This window comes from Rhipicephalus microplus, chromosome 6 (genome assembly GCF_043290135.1).
Source record: "Rhipicephalus microplus isolate Deutch F79 chromosome 6, USDA_Rmic, whole genome shotgun sequence".
In the NCBI taxonomy this organism is placed as follows: Eukaryota; Metazoa; Arthropoda; class Arachnida; order Ixodida; family Ixodidae; genus Rhipicephalus; species Rhipicephalus microplus.
Genome location: NC_134705.1, coordinates 167,499,478 through 167,513,894, shown reverse-complemented (window position 1 = coordinate 167,513,894; position 14,417 = coordinate 167,499,478).

The following is a 14,417-nucleotide window of genomic DNA, read 5'->3' as shown; positions in this document are numbered from 1 at the left end:
TTGATCTTGGAGCTATTTTGGTGCAAAGACAAGATGGCATTGAACGGGTAATGGCCTACCCAAGTCGCACACTGTCTCGCACAGAATCTAACTATTCCACATCGGAGAAAGAATGTCTCGCGGTCATTTGGGCAATGGCTAACTTTAGGCCATATCTCTATGGAAGACCATTTAAAGTGGTGACTGACCATCATGCTTTTTGCTGGTTGACCAATCTACGAGACCCTTCAGGACGATTAGCATGATAGAGTCTGCGCCTACAGGAATTTGGTGTCACCATCGTGTACAAGTCAGGCAAAAAGCACGAAGACGCTATCACGAGCACCTCTTCGCGAGCACACCCCTATCACGAGCCCTATCACGAGCACACGCTATCACGAGCACCTCTTCAATCCGCCAGTACAAGCGCAGACGAGGACGGCGCCTTCGTGGCAACTCTCAGCGGACCGGATCTGATGTCTCATCAACGAAATGACGCTGATATAAGAATGGTTATATATCACTTAGAAGGCGGCACCGCGCCCATTCCTCGTCCGATGTCGCGAACGTTGCCATCATTTTGCCTACAAAATGGCGTCGTATACAAAAGGAACACCGGTGCTGGTGACAGATCTCATCTTCTCGTCGTGCCTGAAGCCCTCCGCGATGACGTCTTATTAGCTTGCCACGACGAGCCCACATCTGGTCATCAGGGCTACTCGAGAACTATGGATCGGGTGCGACAGCTCTACTACTGGCCTAAAATGTCTGCCTGTGTCAAACGCTACGTGAAGGGATGCCGTGGATGCCAGCGTCGCAAGACACCACATTTGAAGCCCGCTGGCCATCTACGACCGATCAATCCACCACGTACACCGTGTGAACAAGTGGGGATTGACCTCCTAGGCCCATTTCCTTTGTCTTTTTCTGGCAACGAATGAATTATTGTCGCAACCGACTACTTGACGCGTTACGCTGAGACGAAGGCGTTGCCACGAGGGACTGCATCTGAAGTTGCCAGTTTTTTATGCATCAAATTGTGCTACGGCATGGCGCCCCGTCATATGTCATCACTGATCGAGGGACATCATTCACAGCACAACTCTTGGATGATATCTTCAGGTTGAGTTACACAACCCATCGAAAGACCACTGCGTATCACCCTCAAAGTAATGGTTTAACAGAAAGGCTAAACAAAACGCAAGCCGACATGATCTCTATGTGCGCGGATGTGCAGCACAAAACGAGAGACGACATCCTGCGGTATGTAACATTTGCGCATAACACTGCAACGCAGGAAACTACACGCTTCGCACCATTCCGGCTCGTTTATGGCCGAGATGTTAGAACTATGCTAGACGCCATGATTCCATATGAGGACATCAACAAGCTTTACCAATTAGCCCCCGACATCAATGAGTATATTCAGCGCGCTGAGGAAGCACGTCAACTGCCCCGTGTACACATCCGAACTCAAGAGAACGCATATGCACGGTGGTACAACATCCACCATCGAGAAGTTAATTATAAACCGGTTGACAAGTTTGGGTTTGGACACTGATTAGGCGGCGAGGTCTCAGTGAGAAAGTCTTGAGGAAGTACTTTGGACCTCACACAGTACTCAGACGTGTGAGCGACGTGAACTACGAAGGGGTTTCAGACGGAGGCTCACCATCATCCCAGCGCAGGTTACCACGCCCAGAGACTGTACACGTAGCCCGCCTAAAAGCATACTTTACGTGGTGATGCGAATTTTCTTCTTGTGTCAGTGAACTCTTCATGTGAACAGTGAATTCCGTTTATTTCCGATTGCCGGGCCCAGGACACATTTTCTCTCGTGCAATAATTTGTTTAATGTTTTTTATGTTGCCTACTTCAACCCACTGCTGTGCACACTTTGTTTGAGCATCGGGTCGATGCTCTCTTGGGAGGAGGAGTAATGCCACCTGGTGTTCTGTGCCAGTGAACAGTGGGTCAGTTCTGTGCCGGTGAACGTGGAAGACGAAGACGAGCAACCCGTGCCAGCGAAGACGTTCGCAAGACATTTGTCCTATCATGGAATTCGGTTGTGTCTTATTTTCGGGCAGTACGACATATAAAATGAGACCGCTAATACTATTAGAAACGGAGGCTTTACGACTGTGCCTTGGACTGCCCAAGTTTGTTGCTAACAATGTGCTATACATGGCAGCGCGTCTACCGTCATTGTTGAATAGATTCAAAATCCTTACTATCCAAACATCTTTAAAACTATACACTGTGCCCCAGAGAGCATCGTTTTATGCTTTTATTAAAGAACCAAGCTTATTTTTTGAAACTTGGTGGTCACGATTCCACTGCCCACAGATCTTGTTTGTTCAAGCGCTGCTAGAACCACTGAACGTCAAAATCAAACATATTTTCTCAACAAGAAACGTTAATTTAGATCTTAAGATAGAATTTGAGAATATTTATCCCTCTAACGCAAAGCAAATGCCATTTCAATATTTAAATGATCGGCTGCAAGATTACTTGGCACATGTGAACATGAACAACATAATTGCAACTGATCGGCTGTGGCGGCTGCATTTCCGATGGAGGCGGAAATGCTGTAGGCCCGTGTACTCAGGTTTGGGTGCACGTTAAAGAACCCCAGGTGGTCAAAATTTCCGGAGCCCTGCACTACGGCGTCTCTCATAACCAAATGGTGGTTTTGGGGCGTTAAACCCCACATATCAATCAATAATTGCAACTGATGCATCCGTATCAAATGAAAAGGCTGGGGCAGGCATCTTCTCACGTTCCCTTGACTGGTCCTTTTCGGTTAGACTCCCAGATTACACACCAACCTTCATAGCAGAATTATTTGCTATTGTACTGGCACTACGGAAACTTCCTTTGGGCGAATCGGAAGCAGTCGTAATTACAGATTCTTTTTCAGTATGTGCTGCTCTGTCTTCAGGAGCCAACTTAACACTTATACACATGTTTCGACAACTCATACCGACAAACTTGAAAAAACTGCAGCTCTTATGGGTAACAGGCCATCGTGGCATATATCTCAATGAGATGGTGGATGCACTAGCCACAGTATCTCTTAGCGGTCCCCTTATCCTGATTTTGCCTGATACGGCTTACGCGACAGCAATAAGGTTTAGAAACCTCTGTTTGCACGAATACGACTGCTACTCATTGGATAATTATCGAGATTTCGCACATCTAAGATGCCGCTGGAATAGACAGTGGTGTGCACCACGGCACTTGGAAGTTACTTTTACAAGATTGCGTTGCATAATTCCGCAACTGAATTATTATTTGCATAAAGTTGGTCTAAAGGCGTCACCTTTATGTCAGACTTGCGAAGAAATGGAAACGATAGATCTCTTCTTTTTGTTCTGTCGCTGATATTCTCATCAGCGGAAAAGATACTTGGTAACTCCACTTGAAAAATTGGGATTATAATTCAATGTGGCAGTAATATTGTCGTTTGGCAGCATTAAATTCGGTTATAGCCACAGGGATGTCTGTTCTGCGGTATTTGAATACATAATTGAAACAAAGCGATTGCCATGTTAATCTGCCATTTTATATATATATATATATATATATATATATATATATATATAAATATATATATATATATATATATATATATATATATATATATATATATATATATCATTTTAGACCCACCATTTTCTCTGTCTCAAATTGCATCTGATAGCCTGCATCGCTCCCTGCTCAGACATACTCCTGTTTCGATTTTCGGCTTTTCTTTCTATATATTTTTTTCAGCCCAAAATTACGTTTTGTTTGAAAAACCATTAGCCTTTAGTTAAGATCCTGCCGCCCGGTTCTGGCCGATCTCCCCTTGTGGGTGTGCGCCAGAGTATCAAGGATCATCATCATCATCATCATCATCATCATCATCAAGATCGTTCTAGTCTCGCCTTCAAGCTCGCCCGTGCTCAACCTGCTGGGGTGTTCTTGGCTGAGGATTGAGTGGTTTTAACTTTCTGTCTTAGAGTCTAATTCTATAGTTTTTGTTTCTGAGTCTAACCATATCTCTAGTGATCATGTCGACTACTTCTCCTGGCCAGGCGCGATCCACCTGGTCAGCGTACCTGCCTTCTAATGAATTACCGCTAGACTCCTTTTTCCGCAGTGGTATCGACAGCATTCGCGTGGCACTGGTACCTCAAAATGGAGGCTTCATCAGACTTACAAACCCTCAGGCGGTTCAAAAGGAACTTAAGACAACTTCAAACCATTTCCAGACCATCACAAATGTGCGCCCATTTGGGCGAGGAGATATCGTGTGTAGGTCGCCGGATCAGACCTGCGTGCAGGATCTTCTCAAACGCACCTCCTTTGCTGCTACCCCGGTGAGTGCGTTTATTCCGCCTCACCTTGCTTGTACCAAAGGCCTTGTACGGGGAGTCGACTCCAAGCTGAGTCCAGCTGAGACCCTAGACAGGCTCTGTGGAGCAGGCGTAATTTGAATTTACCGGTGTAATCGCCTTGTCGACAAAGAGAGGGTACCAACCGAATCTGTCACCGCGACATTTGTGGGCACAAATTGCCCGTCAGAAATAAAATTAAAGCCACTGATCTTCCGAGTAGAACCCCTCGCTTCTCGTCCGATTCAGTGCAAGAACGGCTGGAGATTCGGCTATAGTGCGGGAGGATGTAAATCTAACGTTCGTTGTAGCACCTCCGGAGAGAGCCATTCTTCAAGCAAGTGTACTGCAACAGCGGAAAAGTGTTGTCTCTGTGGGGGCAGTCACTGCGCCGACAACTCTGACTGTTCCGCTCGTTCTCGGGAGGTTCAAATCCTAGAAGTTATTGACCGCCACCGCTGTTCTCGAAGGGAAGCCATTGACATAGTTAGAGACAGGGCTTTTGGATACTCTGGTATTACAGTGCGCTGCACTTTCAGTATGGACTCGCAGGTTATTGCAGGCTATTGAAACTGCTGTGGAAAAGGCAGTGAGTAAAGCAATGGATAAACTCATATCTAACCTTTCCGACTGTTTGGTGCAAATCATTTCAAGTCAGATTGGACAAACAGTACAGACTAGTACAGAACCTGCAGTATTAGACATTACCAGCGATGCCACACAGCTACGCAATGTAGGGTTGGACGAACTTTCTGCATCTGCAGGCAAAGCTAAGCAGTCAGGAACACAGGTGCACTTCGACCGACATTCGCCTCAGCCGAGCACAAGTACTGCTACAGATATGTAACTCGATATACGAACTAATAAACGTACCAGATTCCCTATCTTCACCGATCTCAAGGCCAAATCTAAGCGGAATGAATCAGCTATTTCGCGTGAAGATGCTAACAAGGGCGCGACATGCACCTCTGCGGTGCGCTCAACACCATAGGTCAGTTGAGGGTACTACAGTGGAATTCGCGTTCTATATTCTCAGCTTCAGCCGACTTACATTACTTTTGCAATAATTTTAATCTTCATATTATAATTCTCCAAGAAACTTGGCTCACACCAGATGAAAGTTTCCATCTTGCAGGTTTTCGTTCTTTTCGATAGGTCGCCCATCACGTGGTGGTGGTTTAATGATCCTTGTATCAAGTAAATTATGCCATAGGGCGAAAATTTCTTTCATATAGTTAGACTTGGATTGTGAAATATTAGCATTAGACTGGTGTCTCCCCGGATACCACCCTTTTTCAATTGTAAATTGTTACTTCCCCTCCGGTGTACAAAGTACGCGTTATCTTGACAGCGTTTTGGTAGCATGTAGAAAGGAAGTTGTACTCACAGGAGACTTTAATTCACATCATTTGTCTTGGGGTATAAGGACAGATTCTTGTGGTAGGCGACTGTGGGAATGGACTATTGATCACAACCTCTCCTGTCTGAATAAAGGCCATGTAACATTTGTCTGAGGTCAAACTAGCTCAGTATTGGATTTAACGTTTTGCTCCAATTCAATCAAGGTTTTGTCATGGGCTGTTCTGGATTCGGCAACTAACAGCGACCCTCTTCCTGTATTTTTTGACATTACTTGTCCAACAATAACTTTAGATCAGCCAAAACGCACATACATCAACCATAGCAAATTTCAAACCTGCCTCCGTTCTGCCATTTCCAAGCTGGGAAATGCCAGTACTAAGGAGATTGCATCTATGATTGGTTCATTGCTGGAGGGATCTAGAAAAAATTCCGAATTTTCTATTCCATCCAATAAATGACCCTCCTCTAGTTGGTGGAATGATGAGTGTACGCGCGATTATAGAAGACGAAAAGCCGCTTGGAAAAAACTTCTTAATCAGAGCCCAACAAACTGGAAGGACTATCAATTCCTTGCTGGCGTATTTAGGCGTACAGTGAACCGCACGAAGGAAGAGTACGACAGTACCCACTTTATGTTTCTAAATCTAAAAATAAGCGTGCTTTGTTCGCTATCTTCGGACAAGAAAAGTACTGCCAGAACCTTTAACGTTGCAGTCGTGTGTCTTGACGCCGGAATAAATGAACACCTCTCTAGAAGACATAGCGCAAGGTTTAGAAAGCCGCTTCACTGCTAATTTCTGGCTATTCAGTCCGTTCTGGTAAACTTGCATGAATTTCCAGAAGTTTCTTTAGCTGAATTCAGTCAGGCAGTATTATGCTTACCGAGGACGGCTCCCGGACTAGATGGGATTAAGAACTCTATGTTGAAATGTTTACTCCTGGAATCGCCTATTCTTTTGCTAGAACTAGTGAATTATTCGTTAGGGAACGCATGGATACCTCCAGAATGGAAACTTGGCAAAATTGTATTGTTGCTAAAAAATTAAAATGATGCATACACGTTGGATAAAAAAAGGCCGATCGCACTGACATCAAACTTAGTGAAATTGGTTGAGAGAATCATCAATATACGAATTAATGAACTTATTACTGTGAGGTCAATTCTAAGTCCCTGTCAAATTGGGTTCAGGGCTGGTTGTTCAATTTGGGGTGCCCACGTTGATCTAGAAAGTCGGCTTCAATTAGCTCGGCTACATAAAAAATATGCAGCTGTAGTTACTTTAGACATCGCTAAAGCATATGATTCCGTGGAGCACTGTATTTTGATAGATCGATTAGAATACCTTGATTTTCCATCCTACATAGTAGCGTGAGTTCACAATTTTCATGCAGAAAGGAAATTTAATTGTTTTAAAGATGGGTTTTCATCTTCTACTAATACCCGAACGAGGGGAGTACCGCAAGGCTCGGTGCTTTCCCCGGTGCTATTTAATTTACTAATGAGCACCATTCCACGTAAACAGGATATAACAAGTCATGTTTATACAGACGATATCGCATTTTTGCAATGCCAGATAACATTCAGACCTTATATGAACGGCTGCACACTTACCTTAATATATTGGAGAGCTGGCTCGATGACAACAGCTTTTTACTTAATCTGAGTAAATGAGCCATCCTTGTTTTCCCGCTGCAATACCCTGTGAACATCTCTCTGTCTTACCTTCATAAGGATATACCACAGGTGGAATCTGTTAAATACCTTGGAGTAATTTATCACACATCGCTTAACTGGCGACCTCATATCGAATGTATCGCCGGAAAAGGTGTGCGGGCCATTGGCATATTACGTAGGCTAAGCAACTACCGCATAGGTATGAGAATAGAAACATGGTAATGATATATCGCATGTATGCTCGTCCCATTTTGGAATTTGGTTGTGTACTTTTCTCTAGAGTTCCAGCTTACAAGTTGCGGCCTCTAACTCATCTCGAAGGAGAAGCTTTGCGCTTATGCCTTGGCCTTCCCAAAGCAGTAGCCAACAATGTGTTGTATCTCGAATCGAGGGTCCCTCCGCTTTCTTGTAGAATTCACCTTCTGACTGTTCAGGCATTCTTAAGAATTTATGAATCACCAATACGACATTCAGAAACAGCCTTTATTTCCACCCCGGAATCATTTTTTGCTGCAAGATGGCCGCGATTTCAAACGCCACAAATTATATTTGTGCAAAATTTACTGGAGCCTCTAAACCTACGTATCATGCTGAGTCGTAATAATTCAGCCCCGGTGGAAATTCAATTCGACGACAGTTTTCCTAATAATGCCAAATTACTTCCCCATAATATTTTGGATGGTTTACTACAAGATCACCTGCGCCGTATTACAACGAACGTTATTATTTCTACAGACGCAACGCAATACGACGAAAAGTCAGGGGTTGGTATTTTCAGCCCGATTTTAAATTGGATTTATTCCCTTCGACTACCCGATTTCATACTCGTTTTTGTGGCTGAGTTTCTGGCAGTAGTGCTCGCCTTACACAAGTTAGATACAGCAATTACATCAGCTGTCATAATAACAGATTCCCTATCTCTCTGTGCGGCACTTTCTGTTGGTGCTGATAATCACGTAACAAAGGCATTTCGTGCACTAGTACCGGCGCATTTGAGAAAAGTACGATATATTTGGGTGCCTGGACATAAAGGTTTGTTTCTAAATAAAATAGCCGATTCCTTAGCTAAGTCGTCAATCAGTGAACCAATTCTCCCGCTCTGTCCATCATCCGCTTATGTGACTGCTGCTTGTTTCCACAGACGTACGCTTATGCAAGTCTTTAAAGGTTCAGCACTAACAAACTCTGCAGAATATCGCCATTTATTATATCCCTGGCGAAGAGACTTTTGCCGCACTCGAAAACAAGGAGTAGCTATCACAAGGCTGTGTTGCCGGGTACCAAATCTAAATTTCTATAAACACAGGTCTGCTCAGGCACCTTCGCCACTGTGTGCATTCTGTGATGAACTGGAAACAATAGACCATTTCTTTTTGACCTGCAGGCGGTTTAACACAATACGAAAAAACCTTTTAGAAATACCTTTACGTTGTATTGGTATGGACTTATCTCTGACTGTCATTTTGTCTTTTGGAGCTTCCATTTCTGGTTTCTCTAATGCGACAGTATGCGCGGCCGTCCGGGACTATATTGATGAAACTAATATGTTGACTAATTAACCAGTTTCATTATCCTAACATGTCCACATAATTATATACTTATAAAATCAGATTATTGCTCTATTCTAAGAATAAATTCGTTTATGTAAATATTTGTATGCATTACATTAAGCCCCACACTTTCCTAGGCTATCGGTAATCTTTCTGTTAAACCTCCATCATCCTAAATCTGAACAGTAAATTTTAAAACCACTCGATTCTTGGCCAATCCCCCACAGTGGGTATGCGCCACTAACAATAGGAGAACAACAACGACAACAACGGCCTTCTTTGTTTCTGAGATTTAGACAGTCGCGTCCCTTTGTACGTTCTTTCGAGCTCTTAGCGCGTGACAATATGTTCCAAGGTAGCTATATCGTGGCATTTAGAACATGTATTAGTTGGCTGTTATTCTGGATAAATTTTGTTCAATAGCGCGCGGAATCAGGGTACGCTGTGACCTGAAGAAGCCTGAGTGTCAGATCCTGAGGTCTGCATAGTTATATTTGCGGTGGAGGGTTCTGTTTCCGCGCCATGTAAAAATGTTTTGTCAATTCATTATACGAGATGAGAGGGTCACGGTTCTCCAATACATGACCGCCGCATAACTACGCGGTTTACTAGTTCTCGCGCAGCTTTGTAGGCTGACTCGTTGAAATTGACCATTTGCGGGAAAACCACTGCGCATGAGCAGTAACCGCACAGGTAGCGTTCCTGTACAGGTGTTTTGGTTTTGGTTGGAAAACATCAGCCTGGCGTTCCATCAATATCACCCGTAGTAACGGCGAACACTGCCGTTTTCACGCAAACACCGTACCTCACAGACGGTGCACAAGCCGTCCTCACTGAACCTATAGTTAATCGACAGACATTTCAAGGTTCAACTTCAAGTGTATAACATAATGTTCTTCTTAAAAGAGCAGGCGTAATGAGCCTGGCGAACCGTCGAGGTAGCGGAGTGCAGGTATCACCTCACTTGGTTATTTCTCAGGCTGAAACGCGAGAAATTCTTGTTTTACACCGTGTATACAAACGTCAACAGAATTTTTTTCTCCTTTACCTTCTTGTTTCAGTAACGGGCATGCGTTTTTGGTCCTAAAGCAACAAAACAAGCGTTTTGTTTTCCAACCAAAAGCGACGCTTATGTGTTTACACGACAGGGGGCGCTCACTTTTCCGCAAATGGTTAATTGGGCGGGGCTCCCTCAATGCGTCCCATATGAGCCGGTAACCAAACGAGTGTGCATGTGCCTTGATGTGTTTGTCCCAAAGAATTCACAAAGCTAGTTCCGATATTGTTCCCTAGGCGAACTTCCGGACCGCTGCTGATATCGAGTCGCAGCAAATTGTGGACCTCCTGTTATCCAGCAAGGCCAACGCAATCGCCACTTGCTCTGTTATTTAAGCCACCGTCGTCCGGACCGTTGTCAAGTTGGTGATACCACCCTCGTGGTACGCTCACTGCCGCATACGCCTTCCCCTAAGGATATCGGGCCGCATCGATGAAGGAGCAGTCCCCGGTATGTGCTTGAGCCCTTTGTGGTAGAGCCTGCGCCCTGGCCCGTCTTCTACCCTTTTTATGCTCGGGGTGGACATTTCGTGGGGTGAGGACAACGATGATTTGTTCTCGTTGTTTACGAGGAATGCTGCTGAAGTGAGACTTGATTTCCATCGGTGGAATCCCCAGCTCCCGCAGGATGTTTCTACCGGAACGCGTGGTAGGCAGCCTGGCGAATTGCGCCCGCTGCTGTGCCTCTGCGATTTCTTCCAGCGTGTTGTGCATGCCCAGACGGAACAGTCTATCCCTGCTTGTGCACGTGGGAGGTCCGAGAGCTTTGTTTATGGTCTTTCTGATTAACGTGTTAAGCTCGCCACGCTCCGACCTCTGCCAGTTGTGCATGGCTTCAGCGTAGGTGAAATGACACATCACAAAGGCGTGCACCAACCTTACGAGGTTATTTTCTTCAAGTCCCTGTTGTCTATTGGCAACCTTTCTTATTAGTCTGATGACATTGTCAGTTTTTCTGGCGAGACTCGTGACCATCCTCGCAAGATGCTGCTTCAGAATTGGAACTACATAGTTCTGACGGGAAACGTGCTTACGTTGACTTTATTCCAGGAAATTATAAAATGCAAGATGTCGCATCAAATGGTAAATTATACTAAGGCTGTTCTACTGGAGTGTTTTTTTTTTTCATTTGCAATTCTATACAGCAAGTGGAATGCGATATCAGAACTTGCACAAGGGGGTAACGGGCATCTGGGGGGGTTTATACATATTGAACACAATCACCTCCATCAACACTGATTTTATATAATATTCTCCGAGTATAACCACAAACTTATGATCAAAGCAGTTAGGAGCCACTGACAGGTTCCGGGATAACTACAGCTTCGCCGTCAACAGGAGATGAATGTACGAAGATGAAGGTGAAAATGTGTGAGCTTTAGTTTAATACTTATTCAGAAATATCCTTATGATCCACATATTTTTTCTTAGTTGCTTTAGGAAAAGATAAGGTTTAGTTTTTGAAAATATAATGAGTAAATATACGTGGAATGTAACTCTTTTAGTTTTGCTTATTCTGCAGATAGTACTGAAAGAATCGGTGCTTAAGACCTAACAGGTGTGGGCCTTTCCACTTTACATGACCTCGAAGATACCATGGCGAATATTCAAAAAGAAATGAGTCCTACCACATCCTCAGGAACAGATATTTTTGTGTTGACTGAGCCTTATTTGGTGTAGATATAGGAACTGGTTCAACATGCGGTGAATTAAAAATATATTCCACTGCAAGCAGCTAGCATTACACTTATTATTTTATTTGCTTCACACAAACACAACAAAGAGGACCACTGCTTCAAATCATGCAAATTAAATTGAGTTAAAAATGGCACCCACTACTACCCTTACAAAGCATCTTAGTTCAATTTACCGGCATCTTACCAACAAAATTTAGATGTGAACCCAAACATACCTTCGAAATTCTCGCCTACATTGCATCCTCGAAGACAACGTACAAAATCTATACTGAGCGAAATGACTTGACGCGTCATCTTTAGCGGAGAAATTGAATTTTCTTATGTTGCCACCGAGTCGTGACGTGGTTCAAGGGAGCAGACTGTAGGTCTAAGATGAATCTGTTTATTTGGTGGTACTTGTGGCCGGTGAACTGAAAGTCACATTACAGCGGTACGCACAGGCAGTGATAGCAGTAAACACAGCGTCAACATTCGATAAACTGACAAACCTTGACGCACGTCGGCCTTCAAACATGTGCCGTCCAATAATCCAGTGTTATCGCTAGCGAACACGTAATTTCCAGAAGAATTTGAAATGATCGCGCTGAGTATGTAATCACAATGGAAGGTTATCCGATTATATTGATGGTTCACAGTCAATTGACGCGGTTGCGCAAAGCAGCACTTACACGCGTAATGAGGTGAAGACAACACTTGAAAAAGGAGTGTGACTATATAATTCGAATTCGTGGATCCACTATCAGCAGATCGAAGGGCAAATCGCTAGTAGACATAACAGACCAACCATTTAACACATTTATCGTCATGTGTGTAGCATCATTAATACCAAAACAAATCCGCTCATAAAAAGGTCAGGCTTACCTTCAACAGTAATCAACACGACGATGCACAGCAGAAAGGCAGTGAATACGAACTTCATTTTAAGGCTATATTTATCAGCCTATAATTTTCACTCAAGCGTTCGCTCTCTTGCGACAAAAATTTACACACGTGTTCTTGCAAGCGTTGTTCCGGTCGCCACCAAACAATTTTCGCTATATATCTGTAAGTGTCTGTTTAGCAATGTTACGTAGAAGTGAACTGTTTTACAAAGTGCACACTTTACTTCCAAGCTATCTTCAGAATAATGGAGCAGCGCAACACCAGTGCAGCACACAGGTGCTGCAAGCTTCGAAAATCATTGTATTTGAAACAAAAGAGCAACTTCATTGACGTAAAACGTTTTTCACAGTTACAGGTATCAATGAATTCAGACGTGAAATACCTAAACGGCTCACGTGCTTCCAATGACGCAACCCTTTGGGGCGTCTGAGCGCATAACATTCTTATCAGAAAATTATGGTGGTGGTAACAACTTAAATAATAAATGCGGATAATTCGTGGCCAGGGCCTAGGCCGCCCCTGAAGAGAACCGGAGGCTTTGTCTTCTCGCCGCCTCGCGGACTTGCTGCATGACCCACAGTTTGTGCTGGAGGTTGGAGCTGCACAGCGCAGCTGTGAACCGCGCCGCAGCCTCTTCTGGGGAGACTGCATTTTCTTTTGCTAAAACTGCACATTTACAGATAATGTGTCTAAGTGATGCGTGTTTTCAGCCGCACAATTTGCAAGTATCATCTGAGTAGACCTCTTAGTATATCCTCCTAAAATGAGTGGGATTGGATAATCTGTGGGTTTGAAATTGCCTCCAATCTATGCCGCTTCGGATCTGCCAAGTTTGGAGCTTGGTGGTGGATAAATACACCAAGATTGTTTTTATAAATGTGTCATTTTACTTTATGCGTGCACCTATGACAACCATAATTAACATTCACATAGGATTCAGATTTAGTTCGGGATATGAACCGATGATCTGCTGTATTGTTGCGGCCTTCAAAAAGTCGCATTTTTTCCGCAATAAACAATTACAGCCTGCCTTTGCGGCATGAAAGAGCAGTAGGTACCCACTGTGATCGTTCCAGAGAGCCATAGGCTTTCTCCGTTGACATAAAGGGCCTGGATGGCATTTTCTCAAACAAAAAATGTGTGAAAATCCAATAGTCTTGTCTAACTGTTCTTTCGTGTGTATCTTTGCGCATATCTGCGCCCTAATAATTTGCGCTATGAAAATACGCTTAAAGCAGCGCTCACAATGAGCACAAAGTGTACTGTAACGCTAATTGTTTTTAAGAATTTACGAGATTCTTCTGCTGGATCTTCAGAAGATTTCAGAAAGGCCAATGCACTAAATTAGGGTACGCTATACATGCTTCGAATGAGAATGCTCTTTTCACAACATCGTGTAAGCCAATTGTGTCTGCAGTACAGGCTGTCTAGTTTTATTGACGTTACTTATATGTGCACCTACGATACAAGCGTCTTGTCGGGTTAACGTAAATTGTAGTTAGGCATCTTGCACTGAAGTTGATTTGTGTTGGAGTGTACAGGGCTACCATCTACGCGTGCACGAGTGCTAAAATCAACTCTTCATATCAGCTTACTGCTTCTGGTGTTGCTAATATTTATGTAGCTGTTGGCATCGTTACGCAACTGTTAACAACTGCTAATATAGAACACATGCGGCTGTTCAACGCACGTGTGTGCGTCTATTTTATAGATACTGTTATGTGCCGCTCACCTAGAGGACGAAGAAGAAGAAGACCAAGTGGTGCCTGCCCTCGCCATCTTTGTTGTTTTTGCCACCACTACTGCGGATTGTGAATATTACGCCCTTTTCTGTCAT